Raw genomic sequence first — 15,595 nt, forward strand, 5'->3', positions numbered from 1 at the left:
ACTAAAAGCTTTTTTAAAATTTTAAGTTCCGGGACTTCACTGGTGGCGCAGTGGTTAAGAATCTGCCTGCCAATGCAGGGGACACGGGTTCGATCCCTGCTCCGGGAAGATCCCACATGCCGCGGAGCAGCTAAGCCCGCGAGCCACAACTACTGAAGCCCGGGCTCCCTAGAGCCCGCGCCCTGCAACTACTGAAGCCCGTGCGCTCTAGGGCACGCACGCCACAACTACTGAGACTGCGTGCTGCAGCTACTGAAACCCGCGCGCCTAGAGCCCGTGCTCCGCAACAAGAGAAGCCACCGCAATGAGAAGCCCGCGCACCGCAACGAAGAGTAGCCCCCACTCGCCGCAACTGGAGAGAGCCCGCGCGCAGCAACAAAGACCCAATGCAACTAAAAATCTAAAAAAAAGAAAAACATTAAGTTCCTCTGATTCTAACCCTCTGAATATTGAAATTTTTCTTCTTGCTTGAGTCATCCTTGTAATAATCATTAAGCCACAATTGCCGACATAGCACGAATATGAATGTTTTAAATTTGTTGATAAGTAATCAGTACGTCAGTGGCGGGGTCCTTGGTTGAAGGAGGCTTCGTTGATACCTGCAGCTTCAACTTCCCGGCTGGTATCAGAGATGGGGCGGCCGAAAGCTGGCTCTTCCTTCTGTACAGTGAGAGAAGGGCAGGCTGAGAAACGGGGGCCGATCAATTTCAGGAGAGAGCACAGTGGAAGTTGAGGATCTAGAAAGTGATTCCCTTTCCATTCATTATTCACGCTTAGCACTCCTTGGAAAGTCTGTGGTAACCCAGGGTACGCATTCTGCAGTCTGGGGCTCCTACCCTGCTTATGCCCTTTGATGTCATGTGACAGGGCCTGTGTTTGGTCCAGGTTTGCATTAATCAGCCCACAAAGCTGCCTGACCCCCGGCCGCCAGGTCTCCCGAGCTGGCCCCCCCAGTGCAGAGTCGCCAGCGTGTCCCCACCGTCCTCAGTTCTGCCTGCCCTCCTTGGTCAGATCACCTTCAAAATCTATAGCTCTCACATCTCCCGAGATTGCCCGATTACCTAAAGCAGCGGGTTCCCACAGTTCCTTCTGGAGGCGGCTGCTCTTTCCTGCTGAGATCCAGCAGGGCTGTGCTGAGGCTGAAGGGAGGATGGGGAGGAGCCCAGGCTGCGGGGGGCGGGGCATGCAGAGCTTTGCTCTTTGGGGCCGGCACGGCTGTGGAGCCACTTCTGAGCGTCTGGAGTTCCAGCGCTGCCGAGCCCTCCAGATGCCCCCAGTACCCTCTGCGCAACTGTCCTCGCCCCACATTTTCTCTAGCAAAGACCAGGAAAAATGGAATCAAACCGCGCTGTGGTTTAGCAGCCATAGAATCCATGTCTGAACTTAACTCTCCAGAGGTCCTGGCCCTTTGGATGCTGTCGGAGATTTTTCCAGACAATTCTTCACAGAATGGCCTGGGAGTCTCTGAGGCAAGGTGTTGACGTTTGCAACTGCTTTCGACTTTCCAGTTTCCTTAGGACCCAGCCCTATCCTGGTGCCGGTGGCGGAGGGGGTCTTGGCCTCAGCTTCTCGGGGTCCTGGAGCTCTTCCCCTCGGTGGGCATGCGGTCCCGAGGGGAGTCTGGGTGACACTTGCTTCTCTGTCTTGTTACTGCGGGCTCTGGGGCTCCCCCTCTCCTGGGAGATGGAGATCGGGGAAGGAGGTGCCTCCCGCAGCGTCCCTCCATGTGGGTCCAGTAATCAAGTCCAAATCCCAGCATTTCCCTGAGCTTCTGCGGCCTGTCTCCCCCTCTCTGTTACCAGCTGTTTTACCAGATGAGGTTCTTTGCTTCCAAACAATAGACGGACACTGACTGGCTTGGGCTTCTCCAGGGCTTCTTAGAAGAACCCAGGGTGGCCCGTGGAAATGTAAAAAACGCTGAGCGACCCCGACTTGGGAGAGAGGATCCCCGAGGTGGGGTGTGGAGGCCTCAGCGGCAGGAGCTCTGGGGCCCTGTTGCTCCGGCACTGCCCTCGGACAGAGAAGCTGATGGGCCCAACCTGGGTCGGGTATCTTGACCTTGTATCAAGCAGCCACGGGCAAGGGTGTTGCGCCTGGGTAACCCCCCCACTTTGCGCTATTGTACAAACTCAAATGACATTTTGTTTCCTTGAAAATGTGACTATTTCCTGATTTGTCATTTGGTCACTTATCTTGAAATTGGCCACTGGAATTTATGGAGGGTGAGAAGGTGACCACAGGAGCAGAGGGCCTCAAAACCCCTCCCAGAGAGCTCTCTGCGCAACCCAAACGTACCTGAGCCCCGGGGATGGAGATAGATGGGCCTCCGCAAGTGCCCCCCAACTGCGCGATGATCCCGACACTGCATTGTGCCCCATTCCCCCCCTTTTAAGAAAGTTTTATTTATTTATTTATTTTTTGGTGGTACGCGGGCCTCTCACTGTTGTGGCCTCTCCCGTTGCGGAGCGCAGGCTCCGGACGCGCAGGCTCAGCGGCCACGGCTCACGGGCCCAGCCGCTCCGCGGCACGTGGGATCCTCTCGGACCGGGACACGAACCCATGTCCCCTGCATCGGCAGGCGGATTCTCAACCACTGCGCCACCAGGGAAGCCCTTAAGAAAGTTTTAAACAGTGTAAAACAACTTATATGTTTCCAGTATCAGTGAGTATCTTAAGATAAACAGTAGTTCATTTAGCATATCTTAAGAGGAATTGCCTTTGAATGGGAACTTCCAGTACTCTGAGGTCTGCAAGACGTACCTAGAAAATTTGCTGCTGTGGAAAATGAAGAAATCGGATTGGGCGGCGGGTGGTGGAGAGCCTGTGGTTTATCTTTTTTATTAATTGCTGTAATACTGTCCTTCAGGCAGCTGAGGGAGTTTCATATTTTCTTTAGACAACATTAGGAGCTGAAGCTCTCTTCGGACAAGTTTGATGCTACGTGAATTCTGCCATCTTGCTAACACTGATTTGGCTACTGGGCGACCACTCCATTAGAACTATTCACTCCATTCATATTAATTTTTGTTATAAATCTTACAAAAGGGAGTGCTTCTGGGTATTTATATCCACATTTTGTTTTCAAAAATTGTCCAGGTCCATGGTACCTGCCATCTTGCATCACTGTCCCTGGAAGGCTGGTCACCTTACCTCCCACCCATCCTCTCGTCCCTACATTATCCCCTTCCCCTTTACTCTTTCTATCATTTCTCTCTTGGAACATCACCTACAGTGTTTAAATTGTTAATAAAAAAACATTCCAAACCACCAACTTGACTCCTTAAGGCCGTCATAACTTGAAAGAGCAACCAGGAAAGTCTTGGAAGGGAGCTGCAGATAGGGCTCTGCCCTTTGGTTCAAGGTGGGCAGCGATTTTCAGGACCAGAGACAGCGCCCCCCCTGGTCCACACCTGTTTCCAGGGAAGTTTCGGAGTTGACTGTAAGTAGAGGTGTGACCATGCTGCTAGAATGGGAAACTGCTCAAGGCTGCAGAGACCTACTCACACCAAGGGAAGCACTAGAGGGTACTGGTGAGCTGCTGGTCTGAGGACTCAGAGACATGCGTTCAAATCCTGCTCTCACTACCTCTGTGACCTCAAGAAAAAAATGACAACAGAAGTTCAACCCCCTAGATTATATAAAAAATCAACTGTCGGACTTCCCTGGTGGCGCAGTGGTTAAGAATCCGCCTGCCGATGCAGGGGACATGGGTTCAGTCCCTGGTCCGGGAAGATCCCACACCGTGGAGCAACTAAGCCCGTGCGCCACAACTACTGAGCCTGCGCTCTAGAGCCCACGAGCCACAACTACTGAGCCCACGTGCCACAACTACTGAAGCCCGTGTGCCTAGAGCCTGTGCTCCGCAACGAGAGAAGCCACTGCAATGAGAAGCCCGCGCACCACAACAAAGAGTAGCCCCCGCTCGCCGCAACTAGAGAAAGCCCGCGCGCAGCAACGAAGACCCAACGCAGCCAAAAATAAATAAATAAATAAAAATAAAAAGCCAACTGTCAGCCCGAAGACCTGCTCTCATCTAAGTCTTATCAGTGTCTATTTTATACAGAGGGGCTCTGCTGGGGCACATGGTATTTGGTGTTCTTCTTGTTATCGTTCATACAGGGATACACACTTTATTTCTATGAAATACTAATGGCTACAATATTACATATGCTTTCAAACAGCTTTATGGAGGTAAGTTTGATATACAACAAAATGCACACATTTAAAGTGTACAGGGCTTCCCTGGTGGCGCAGTGGTTGAGAATCTGCCTGCCGATGCAGGGGACACGGGTTCAAGCCCTGGTCCAGGAAGCTCCCACATGCCGTGGAGCAACTAAGCCCGTGAGCCACAACTACTGAGCCTGCGCTCTAGAGCCCACGAGCCACAATTACTGAGCCCACGTGCCACAACTACTAAAGCCCGCGCACCTAGAGCCCGTGCTCTGCAACAAGAGAAGCCACTGCAATGAGAAGCCCGCGCACCGCAACAAAGAGCAGCCCCCGCTCGCCGCCACTAGAGAAAAGCCCGCACGCAGCAACGAAGACCCAACGCAGCCATCAATTAATTAATTAATTAAAAATAAAAGCGTACAATTTGTTAAGTTTTGACATATTTATACACTCACAAAAGTATCCTCACGATCAGCGTAGCGAACACAGCCATCACCCCCAGAAGATTCCTCTTTTGCCATCTTGTAATTCTCACCTCTCCCCTGACGCCCCCTCCCCTGTCAATCGACCACAGATTTGCTTTCTATCTCTGCAGATTCGGACACTTTTTATAGACTATCATATGTTTTTAAAACAACATTATTATTATTATTATTTTGCGGTACGCGGGCCTCTCACTGTCGTGGCCCCTCCCGTTGCGGAGCACAGGCTCCGGACACGCAGGCTCAGCGGCCATGGCTCACGGGCCCAGCCGCTCCGCGGCATGTGGGATCTTCCCGGACCGGGGCACGAACCCGCGTCCCCCGCGTCGGCAGACAGACTCTCAACCGCTGCGCCACCAGGGAAGCCCCTGTATTGTTTTATTTATTAAGTGCTTGCTAAGCATCAGGTTCTGGGTGCATTAGAGTCATTATGTCATTTAATTCTCAGGCAACCCTGTGAAGTGACAATCTTCGTTTTACAGGTGACTATCCAGAGAGGTTAAATAATGTGCCCCAGGCACTCGTCACATGAGTAGGAAGCGGTGGAGTCAGGATGGGTGCTCGGGCCCTTCGGAGGCCCCACCTGAGCTCTTCCCCGACTGACCTGCCTCTCTCTCCTCCGACAGGCAGGAAACAAACTGGGTTTGTTTCTGGGTTCAAGTTCTGCCTCTGCTGTGACCACGCACACGACCCCCGGCAGGTTACCCACGCTCTCTAGGCCCTGGTTCCTCATCTGCAGACTGGCCCTAACGATAGTCCCTGCCTTATAAGGTTGCCTTGAGGGTCACTGGACGAGATGAGTGTAGGGGCGCCTTAGCAGAGGGCGCAGGGAAGACAGATGGGTAGACACGCGGTCACGGGGTGGGAGGTGAGTGCAGTGAGACGGACATGCCACGTTGGGAACCTAGGAGGTAGGAAGGGGGCAGTTGGTATGGGATGCAAGACTTCTGGAAAGTTCTCTCCTTGAACTCCTGGATGACCTTTGTCTGTTCTACTTGTGTTGGAAATGCACTCATCCTTCTCCCAGCAGTCCAAGGCTTCCTCTGTGTCAGGCACTCTGTCTGTCCACCTGGGGGTTTACAATGAGTGAGGTAGACTTGGTGCCGCCCAACAGGGCGCCCATCTGGCCTGGGGTGGCGCTTGGGGAGGGGTCTCAGCAATGCCATCCAATGTAATCAGAGCTGTGCGGGGCGGGGTAATATTCTTCCATTTCACTTTTACAATCCCTCCAAGTTCTACCAACATCACCTGAGACTGACCCCCTGCCCCATGGAGAATTCTTTGTAAATGCAATATTGTTGGAAAACACCCCAAGGTGTTGTTACTGTTGTTGAAAAAGTTTCCTGTTCTATGCGCTTTTACACACCACTCAGGTCTCTTCACTGTTGTTCCCTAAACAAATGTCACCTCCAGCCCCCAAGTCAATCACAAATGGATGGCCAGGAGCTGGGCTCAGGAATGACTGAACTGGCTTTTCTGAGGAACGTGTTTAACCCAAAGCTGGCTTCTTCTCCCCCTGGGACCTAGCCACCCTCTTTGACCTCCCACTGGGCGTGGGCTCAGGGCTGCCAACCCACTTCATAGGCAAAACACAAAGGGGAAAGAAATCTTCCTCCCAGATGGATCATACACCCAAGGTTGGAGAAGGCAGTTAACTCCTTGCATCCATAGGGACTGTGGGTTTCAAGCTAAAGAAAACATCAGGGACTTCCCTGGTGGTCCAGTGGCTAAGACTCCATGCTTCCAATGCAGGGGACCCGGGTTCGATCCCTGGTCAGGGAACTACATCCCACATGCCTCAACTAGAAAATTCCCGCCTACCTCAACTAAAAGATCGTGCATGCAGCAAAGAAGATCCCGTGTGCTGCAACCAAGACCTGGCACAGCCAAATAAATAAATATTTTAAAAGAAACTTTAAAAAATAAATGTTAAAAAAAAAGAAAACACCAGAACTGGATTAAGCAGCAAAAGGAACTGGGTTATCAGGCCTGGGGGGACGGGAGGGAGTGTCTCACAGCGCCCACGTGCAAGTGCCCGCGGGCACTTGAGGAAGGACTTGAGTCAGGTCCAGAGTGCCTGCCTCTCTCCGTCCTTCTCTCTCATCACCTCCCCTGTGTGGACCTGCTCCACTCTTCTCTGCACAGCCCCTGGCTTTATGTGTCTGGGTCCAGACACCCACAGAGACCAAGTACTCACTCTTTTTTTTCTCCCTGCTGGCTCTCAGCCCCAATTCCAAACTCCCAGGGAAGGGATTTGATTGGCCCAGCCTGGATCAGGTGCTCCTTGAGCCAATCAGCTGTGGCCTGGAGTGGGGGCAGCATCCCCTGGCATGAATATGGCTGCCCCCACTGTAACTATGGGATGAGGAAAGGGCCGCTCCCACAAAGGGAACTTACTATACATCCACCTCTCCTGTGTTGGCTTTTGAGCACCACGACTCCCCTCCCTCCACTAGTGTGGGCAACTCTGCGATGACTACTTGTAGGGACATCATAAATGCTCAGAATCTGCAGAGCAGGTAATCTTATCTCCCACCCTCCTCCAGTACAAAGTCTCCAGGGACTCCCTTGGCGGTCCAGTGGTTAAGACTCCGCGCTCCCACTGGAGGGGACCCGGGTTCGATCCCTGGTCGGGGAACTAAGACCCCCACATGCCACGCGGTGCAGCCAAAACAAAACAAACAGAAAACAACAAAAATAACAGAAACAAACAAAAAAACACAAAGTCTCCATGCCTGCTACGCCATTCTCTGCCCAACAACGCTGCTCAGCCCTGGTTCCAATACCTAAATTTGTTCATTCATTCACTCCAGCAGCATTCTTTGAGCATCACCCATATGCCAGGCTCTGTGTAAGGGTGAACAAGACAGACCAGGGACCTCCTGTCATGGGGCTGTGGTGGATGGATAATAAGCAAAGGAACAAAACCACTGTTCTGCTGTGGGGACTTCCCCGGTGGCACGGTGGTTAAGAATCCGCCTGCCGATGCAGGGGACACGGGTTCGATCCCTGGTCTGGGAAGATCCCACATGCCGTGGAGCAACTAAGCCCGTGCACCACAACTATTGAGTCCACGTGCCACAACTACTGAGCCCGCATGCCACAACTACTGAAGCCCACGAACCTAGAACCTGTGCTCCGCAACAAGAGAAGCCACCGCAATGAGAAGCCCGCGTGCAGCAACAAAGAGTAGCCCCCGCTCGCTGCAACTAGAGAAAGCCCGCGCGCAACAACGAAGACCCAACACAGCCAAAAAAACCACAAAAAACAAAAAACACTGCTGTGATCGCCAGGTGGTAATAAATGCTATTAAGAAAAAAAAAAAAAACAGGTGTGTTGCGAAGTTCCTTTCTTAACTGTGAGCCCCTTCTAGTAGTCAGGATTCTCTGAAGAAATGGACCAATAGGATGTATAATATATGTATGGATATATAGATAGATAGAGAGAGAGAGAGAGAGATTTATTATAAGGAATTGCCTCACATGAATATGGAGGCTGAGACATCTGAAGTCAGAAGAACTAAAGGTATAGCTCCAGTCTGAGTCTGAGTTCTAGGGCAGGAGAAGTCCAATGTCACACCTTGAAATCAGTGAGGCAGAGAGAGATTTCTTTCCTACTCAGCCTTTTATTCTATTCAAACCTTCAACGGATTGCATGAGACCCACCCATATTGGGAAGGGCCATCTGCTTTACTCAGTTTACCAATTTAAATGTTGATCTTGGGAATTCCCTGGCGGTCCAGTGGTTAGGACTCAGCGCTTTCACTGCCGGGGCCCAAGTTTGATCCCTGGTCATGGGACTAAGACCCCTCAAGCTTCACGGTGTGGCTAAATAAAAAAAAAAAAAATGTTGATCTCATCCAGAAACACCCTCGCAGACACACCCAGATATAACATTTAACCAAATATATGGGCACCCCATGACCCAGTCAAGCTGGTGGATAAAATTAACCATCATACCCTTCAAAACAGACCAAGGGGACGCTTCTCTTTGAGCCCTTCAGGCTTGTGATACTGCTTTGTGCATGGTGGAAAGGGGATTGTCTCGTGAAGAATGGCGAAGTGTCTCAGGTTTTGCCCTGCTTGCAAAAGCTCACAAGTCAGCCTGCCAGTTTCACAGAGGCTATCAAAGACGTGAGCTTCCTGGGTCCGAGACAGGGACGTTATTACTCATGGCACAGCAGATGTCAGTAAATATCTGTGACGTAAACAGGTAGTTGCACGCGCTCCAGTCCTAAGCTACATACCCAGGAAATGGCGGTCACCCGGATCTTTTGGGGGAACAAGAGCCCCCTGATGTCACTTAAAGTGACATTGAAGACAAGACCAATCTGGCAATTCCTAGCAAAGTTGAACATGTACATGCCCTGTGACCCAGAAATTCCATCTTCAAGCCTTTATCACATTATGACGCACGAAGAAAATGAAAGTATGGGTACAGTCCACTGGTGTTAGTGGAGGGGCTACTGGACAAGGTGACTGAGCCCAGGGCCCTGGCTGCCTTGGGCCCTTTCTGTCTGCCCACCTGTAACCCATTCATGGCAAAGCCCACTCCTGGAGGGACCCATGTACACAAGGAGACACATTCAAGGATGTTTGTCGAGGTGCTATTTGTAGTATTAAAAAGTGGAATCAAAGCTAATTTTCCATCACCAGAGGAATGGATAATGAAACCATTGTTTAGTCCTAAGAATGGAATATTATACAGAAGATTAAAACGGATACACTAGAACTATGTATATCAATGTTAATAAGTCTCATGAACCAGAGTTGAGTGAAAAAGGAAAAGTAGCCAAAGGAGATGTACAGTATACTATTTATGTGTTTACATATTTTGGGGGTTTTGTTTTGTTTTGTTTTGTGGCCATGCCACACAGCTTGCAGGATCTTGGTTCCCTGAACCTGAGCCCTGGCAATGAAAGCACAGAGTCCTAACCACTGGCCTGCCAGGGAATTCCTTCTGTTTGCATATTTAAAATGCACACGGGCTTCCGTGGTGGCGCAGTGGTTGAGAGTCCGCCTGATGATGCAGGGGACGCGGGTTCGTGCCCCGGTCCGGGGAGACCCCACATGCCGCAGAGTGGCTGGGCCCGTGAGCCATGGCCGCTGAGCCTGCGCGTCCGGAGCCTGTGCTCTGCAACGGGAGAGGCCACAACAGTGAGAGGCCCGCGTATGGCAAATAAATAAATAAATAAATAAATAAAATGCACATTGTGGGACTTCCCTGGTGGTCCAGTGGGTAAGACTCCTCGCTCCCAATGCAGGGGGCCTGGGTTCGATCCCTGGTCAGGGAACTAGATCCCACATGCATGCCGCAGCAAAGATCCCACGTGCCACAACTAAGATCTGGAGCAGCCAACATAAATAAATAATTTTTTTAAAAAAATGCACATTGTATGCAGATACATAACGTGTAGCTAAAATAAAAACAAAACATAACAAGGAATTGATACACTTCCGTTTTGGCATGGAGGTGACTTTGGGGGAGGAAGGCCAAAGGGTTGGGGTTAGAGCTCTACTTTTAGTCAAGAGCTGAAGGGAATACAGCAAAATGTAACATCTATTAAATCTGGGGTGTTGTATTGTTTCTTTTGATTAAATAGTTTATAATTAAATAAAAGAGTTAAGATGGCCTTCAGGGAGGTAGCTAGAACGCATCTGGAGAACCTGGCCTCTCGTAACCTGAAGACTTGCTATTTTTGTCCTGGACAGAGGGGCTCAAGGCATTCATTCCCCCAAACCTCGCCTCACCCTGCGGCTTCTCAGAGGGAGGATAGTGTAATTCCCAAGTCTTACCACTAGATGGGGCAAGCACGCAGGATTAGAAATGGAGAAACGGGCTGACCCGAGCAACTTGAAACAAGGAAGAAATTTTGCGAGAGAAGCAGAGGCAGAGAATTTATTTGAGAACATGAGAGACAGGCAGAGGTTAAAAAAAAAAAAAAAAAAACCAGCATCCAAGTAACAAAAGGACCCCTATTTGAAGTAGCAAACCATTCACTGGTGTTGATAAAGTATCTATTTTCTAGTCCTTAAAATTACCCAAGATGCAGTTCTTGGGCCTTAAAACAGATGTCAACAAGGGGTTCAGAGAAACTCCAGTTCCCACCCCCGCGTCTGACTGATACCATTCCATTGAACGACCCAGAGGTATGTTTAGTTTCAAGTACCTGGACTTTGAAGGCCCTGAGTTCACATACCGAGACTGCTTCTGACCAGCTGTGTAACCTTGGGTGACTGCCTTAACCTTTCTGGGCCTGTTTTCTGATCTGCAAACTAGGGGACATAATAACACCTGGCCCACAGGACTGTTGCAAGGGTTAGATGCGATTACACACGTGAAGCCCCCAGCACATAGTAAGCCTTTGGTAAATGGCAGAAGCATTAGACCCTAATGCCCAAATCACTCTAAAGTAAGCAATTCCAGGGAACAAGGACAAGGTTTCAAACTGCAACATGATGAACAGAATTTAATGCTTTCCTGAGGGGTAAAGATATTCCCACGTACCCAGCCATGGGAAAGGATAGTGGTGAGATATTTGATGACCATATAAAAGGAGCAGCTAGGGCTTCCCTGGTGGCGCAGTGGTTGAGAATCCGCCTGCCGATGCAGGAGACACGGGTTCGTGCCCTGGTCCGGGAAGATCCCACATGCCGCGGAGCAACTAAGCCCGTGAGCCATGGCCGCTGGGCCTGCGCGTCCAGAGCCTGTGCTCCGCAGCGGGAGAGGCCACAACAGTGAGAGGCCCGCATACCGCAAAAAAAAAAAAAAAAGGAGCAGCTACCCTGGAGGTCCAGTGGTTAAGACTCCTTGCTTCCAATGCAGGGGACATGGGTTCGATCCCTGGTCAGGGAACTAAGATCCCACATGTTGCATGGCGTGGCCAAAAACTAAAAATTAAAAGAAGAAGGAGAAGAAGAAGAAGAGGAAGAAACAAAACTGAATTCTTTTTTTAAAAAAAAAACTAAAAATTCAAAGAAAAAAGGAGCTTCTAGGAACCCGGCCACTTTCCCAAGGAGAGGATGACACCATCCCTTCCTTCCTTCACTCGTTAGACAAATATTTAGAGAGCAGCTTCCTAGAGCAGGCCCTGGGATGCAGCGTGAGCAAGACACACACCGCCCCTCCCTTCCCTGAGGATGTACAGCCCAGTTGGGGCAGAAACAATATGCGGTGAGGACTAGAGGGCAAAGGAGATGAAAGCAGGGATAAGATCACACAAGTAAGAACGATGGGGCCCTGTGTGTCTGAAACCCCAAAACCGTTGGTCAGTATGTTCCAGCCCAGTGACATTCAAAAACAACATTACCGGGCTTCCCTGGTGGCGCAGTGGTTGAGAGTCCGCCTGCCGACGCAGGGGACGCGGGTTCGTGCCCCGGTCCGGGAGGATCCCACATGCCGCAGAGTGGCTGGGCCCGTGAGCCATGGCCGCTGCGCCTGCGCGTCCGGAGGCAACGGGAGAGGCCCGCGTACCACAAAAACAAACAAACAAAACATTACTGAGGCATATTTGCATACCGGATTGTTCACACTTTTCGTGTGTGCAATTGAGTGGTTTTTAGTAAATTCACCAAGTTAGCAACCATCACCATAAACCAGTTTTCAAACATTTTATCATCCCAATATGAACCCTAGTGCACATTGAATGTTAGTTCCTGTCTTTGCCCCAGAAAACCACTAATCTTCTTTCTGTCTGTAGCTTTGCCTTTTCTGGACATTTCATATAAACAGACCATACAGGGTGACAAAAGAGGGAAGAGTTATGGGAACATATGTATATGTATAACTGATTCACTTTGTTGTAAAGGAGAAACTAACCCACTATTGTAAAACAGTTATACTCAAATAAAGATGTTTAAAAAAAATAAAATAAAATAAAATAAAATCTTGTTGAGGTAAAAAAAAAAAAAAAAAAAAAAAACAGACCATACAATATGTGGTCTCTTGTGTCCGGGTTCTTTTCCTGAGCATAGTTTTTGAGGTTCATCCATGTCATAGCATGTATCTGTAGCTACCTCATTTTTATTGCTGAATAGTATTCCATTATAAGGATATGTCACATTTTGTCTCTCCATTTGCCCATTGATGGACATTTAGGTTGTTTCCTGTTTCTGTCTAGCCCTTTCAAATTTTAATTCTAGGGCCAGTGGATGGACATCACAGCTTGGTGGCCATCACAGCTTCTGTCAGCTCCTTGACATGACATCTAAAATGTGTGTGTGTGTTTTAGGGGAATTTTGTCATTTTCAGAGTCTCAAAGTGAAACCATGCACCTCAGATAGGGGCTTGAAGCCACGTGCCTAAACCCAGATTGGGACTTGAACCCACAGTCTTTGAATTGAGGTCACACACCTGGTTTCAGGACTTGATGAAGCTCAGGTTCTTGATGTCTCCCCACAGAAAGAATTCAGTGAGAGACAAAGTGATAGGTAAGAAGTAGACTTATTAGGAGAGAAACACTCTCCACAGACAGAGTGCGGGCCATCTCAGAAGGCAGAAGGCGAGAGGCTCTGAAATATGGTGTGGTTAGTTTTTATGGGCTGGGTAATTTCATAGGCTAATGAGTGGGAGAATTATTCCAATTATTTTGGGGAAGGGGGTGGAGATTTCCAGGATGGGCCATTGCCCACTTTTGATCTTTGATGGTTGGCCTTGGAACTGTCATGGTGCTGGTGGGTGTGTCACTTAGCATATGCTAACGTATTACAATGAGTATATAATGAGGCTCAAGGTCCACTGGAAGTCAAATCTTCTGCCATCTTGGATCTAGCTGGTTCTAACCAGTTTTGTTTTGTTTTGTTTCGTTTTGTTCTGGCTGCATTGGGTCTTCGTTGCTGTTCACGGGCTTTCTCTAGGGCTTTCTCTAAGTTGCGTTGAGCGGGGGCTACTCTGTTGCGATGGCTTCTCCTGTTGCAGAGCACAGGCTCTTAGGTTTCACGGGCTTCAGTAGTTGTGGCACGTGGGCTCAGTAGCTGTGGCTCGTGGGCCTAGAGCTCAGGCTCAGGAGTTGTGGCACACGGGCTTAGTTGCTCCACAGCATGTGGGATCTAACCAGTTTTTGTCATGTGCTATGGCTATGCCATTCTTTTAAAGGTTGTGTGTGACCGTTGTCCCATATATTGAGAAGCATGACTCTAGACTAAACGAAGTTGGTTTGGTGAAGTCCAAATTAGGTGGAGTTATTTATTGTTCTGTCAAAGGGCCTTTGCTTGGGGATGTGGCTGCAATGGCCAAACTGACATGATTCGGCACTAATGTCCGGGGTGTACCAGCCCAGCAAGGATGGGGACAGGGGTTCTCAAAGTGTGCTAGTAGCACTTCTCCCTAGGAACAGCATTAAGAAGAGTGGTGAGGCTCCCTGGCTGGCCCAAAACATCTGTTCGACACACAACAGCACACCTTAGTCGGGGACCCTTGGAGCGATACGGAGGAAGAGAGAGAAGAGGGAGAAAGCTCCCAACACTTCTAATGCGACAAGAAAGCAAGACCCTCTTTCTTAGAAAGTTGATAGCATTTCAGTTTGGAAAAAAAAAAAAAAACTGTTTTAAACTTTCAGTAGAAAAGTAGAAAGAATATTACGATAATGCCCACATTTGCTCACCTGGATGCAGCAAGTGTGAACGCTCTCCCATTGGCCTCCTCTTTCTCTTCTTTTACTGACCCATCTGAAAGCACTTTGCAGCCATCGTTAAACTCCAGCCCTAAACTCTTCATCAGGTGTCTCCTAAGGTTAAGGACAATGCCTGTAAAACCACAATACCATCATCTTACTCAATTTAATTTCAACAGGGTGTTATCGGTCATCTGGTCCACATTCAAATTTCCCCAGTTATCTCAATAACGTCCTTCAGGGTTTTTTGTTTGTTCGTTTGTTGTTTTTAATTCAAGAGCTCATGAAGGATTAAGCCTTGCATTTGGTCGTCATTGGAAGCCAGACTTGGAGTTGAACCAAAATGAATGGAAATTGCTAACCCATGTGAGAAGTTGAACGGGCCAGGCTCCTGGGGGAAGTATATGCCAACAGCAATCACCCGGTCCTCAGAACAGCCAGGCACGGGCTACTGCCCACATTCCCAGAGGAGAGGTGGTAGGTAATTGTCACCGTCACAGGGCTGAGCTGCCCGCACGCCGGTTCGGTAGAGGAGAAAAGCGAGGTTTGGGACCTGGAACGCCTCGCCCGCGTCCACCTACTTGAGCCTGGAGGAGTCGGAATTTGAACCCACGTCTGACCGACTCTGAGCGCCTAGACGCTGAAGCACCTGCTCTCCGGCTGGCTTTGCGGACCCCGCGCCTCCCTCCCGTCCCATCCCGGGCCCTGTCCTGGCGCCCACCTCGCTCCAAATCGCGCTCCGAGCTCCCGCTGAGCCGGCCCGGCTGCAGCGGGAGGCCCCCGGGTTGGGGAACTCACTCCGGACGCCGGACGCCGGACGCCGGAAGCGCCGGGTGCGCGCGCACATCGACACCTATGCGACGGGCGGCATCCGGCCGCGCCACGGGGTCCCAGTCGGGGAGATCGCAAGGGAAGCGCAGGCGGGACGCCAAAGTGGAGAGAAAAGGACACGCACAGCCGGCCAGACGGCGGCTCTGGGGCGAGAGCCGAGCTCACGGCCAGGGCGGCCCACGGCTCGGGGCGCCCTCCCTGCGGGGCTTCTGATTTCTCTGGTGGGCACGTCTCCCCCACCTCAGGCCTCGCATAGGCTTTGAAAGGCCCCGAGCAACCGAGTGAAGGGTCTAACCGAGGCGGGTGGGGAGCCTTGGGCCGCCACCCAGCAGTTTTTGGACTGGAGAGGGTTTTTTAAAATAAAATAAAAAGCATCCGTAATATGTGCGTGTATATTTAAATATATATTTTAAAATATATAATATATAATGTATTATATATCTAAGTATATATTATTTAGATATATTAATTTATTTTAAAATTGCAGAAACAGTACATGTGC

At 50.0% G+C, this 15,595-nt stretch overlaps 1 long non-coding RNA gene across 2 annotated transcripts; it reads right to left on the reverse strand.

Annotated features, from left to right (window-relative positions):
• Positions 1 to 178: 178 nt before the first annotated feature.
• Positions 179 to 15,078, reverse strand: LOC136794703 (uncharacterized). Of its 2 annotated transcripts, none has more exons than XR_010841827.1 (4): positions 14,984 to 15,078; positions 14,254 to 14,395; positions 11,962 to 12,089; positions 179 to 660 (listed from the first exon to the last, which is right to left on the reverse strand). It is a non-coding gene; the product is annotated as an uncharacterized lncRNA (long non-coding RNA). The 2 variants fall into 2 exon arrangements; XR_010841828.1 differs by lacking the exon at positions 179 to 660 and adding an exon at positions 11,467 to 11,542.
• Between the last annotated feature and the right edge of the window lie 517 nt (positions 15,079 to 15,595).

Source organism: Kogia breviceps, chromosome 8 (genome assembly GCF_026419965.1).
Source record: "Kogia breviceps isolate mKogBre1 chromosome 8, mKogBre1 haplotype 1, whole genome shotgun sequence".
In the NCBI taxonomy this organism is placed as follows: Eukaryota; Metazoa; Chordata; class Mammalia; order Artiodactyla; family Physeteridae; genus Kogia; species Kogia breviceps.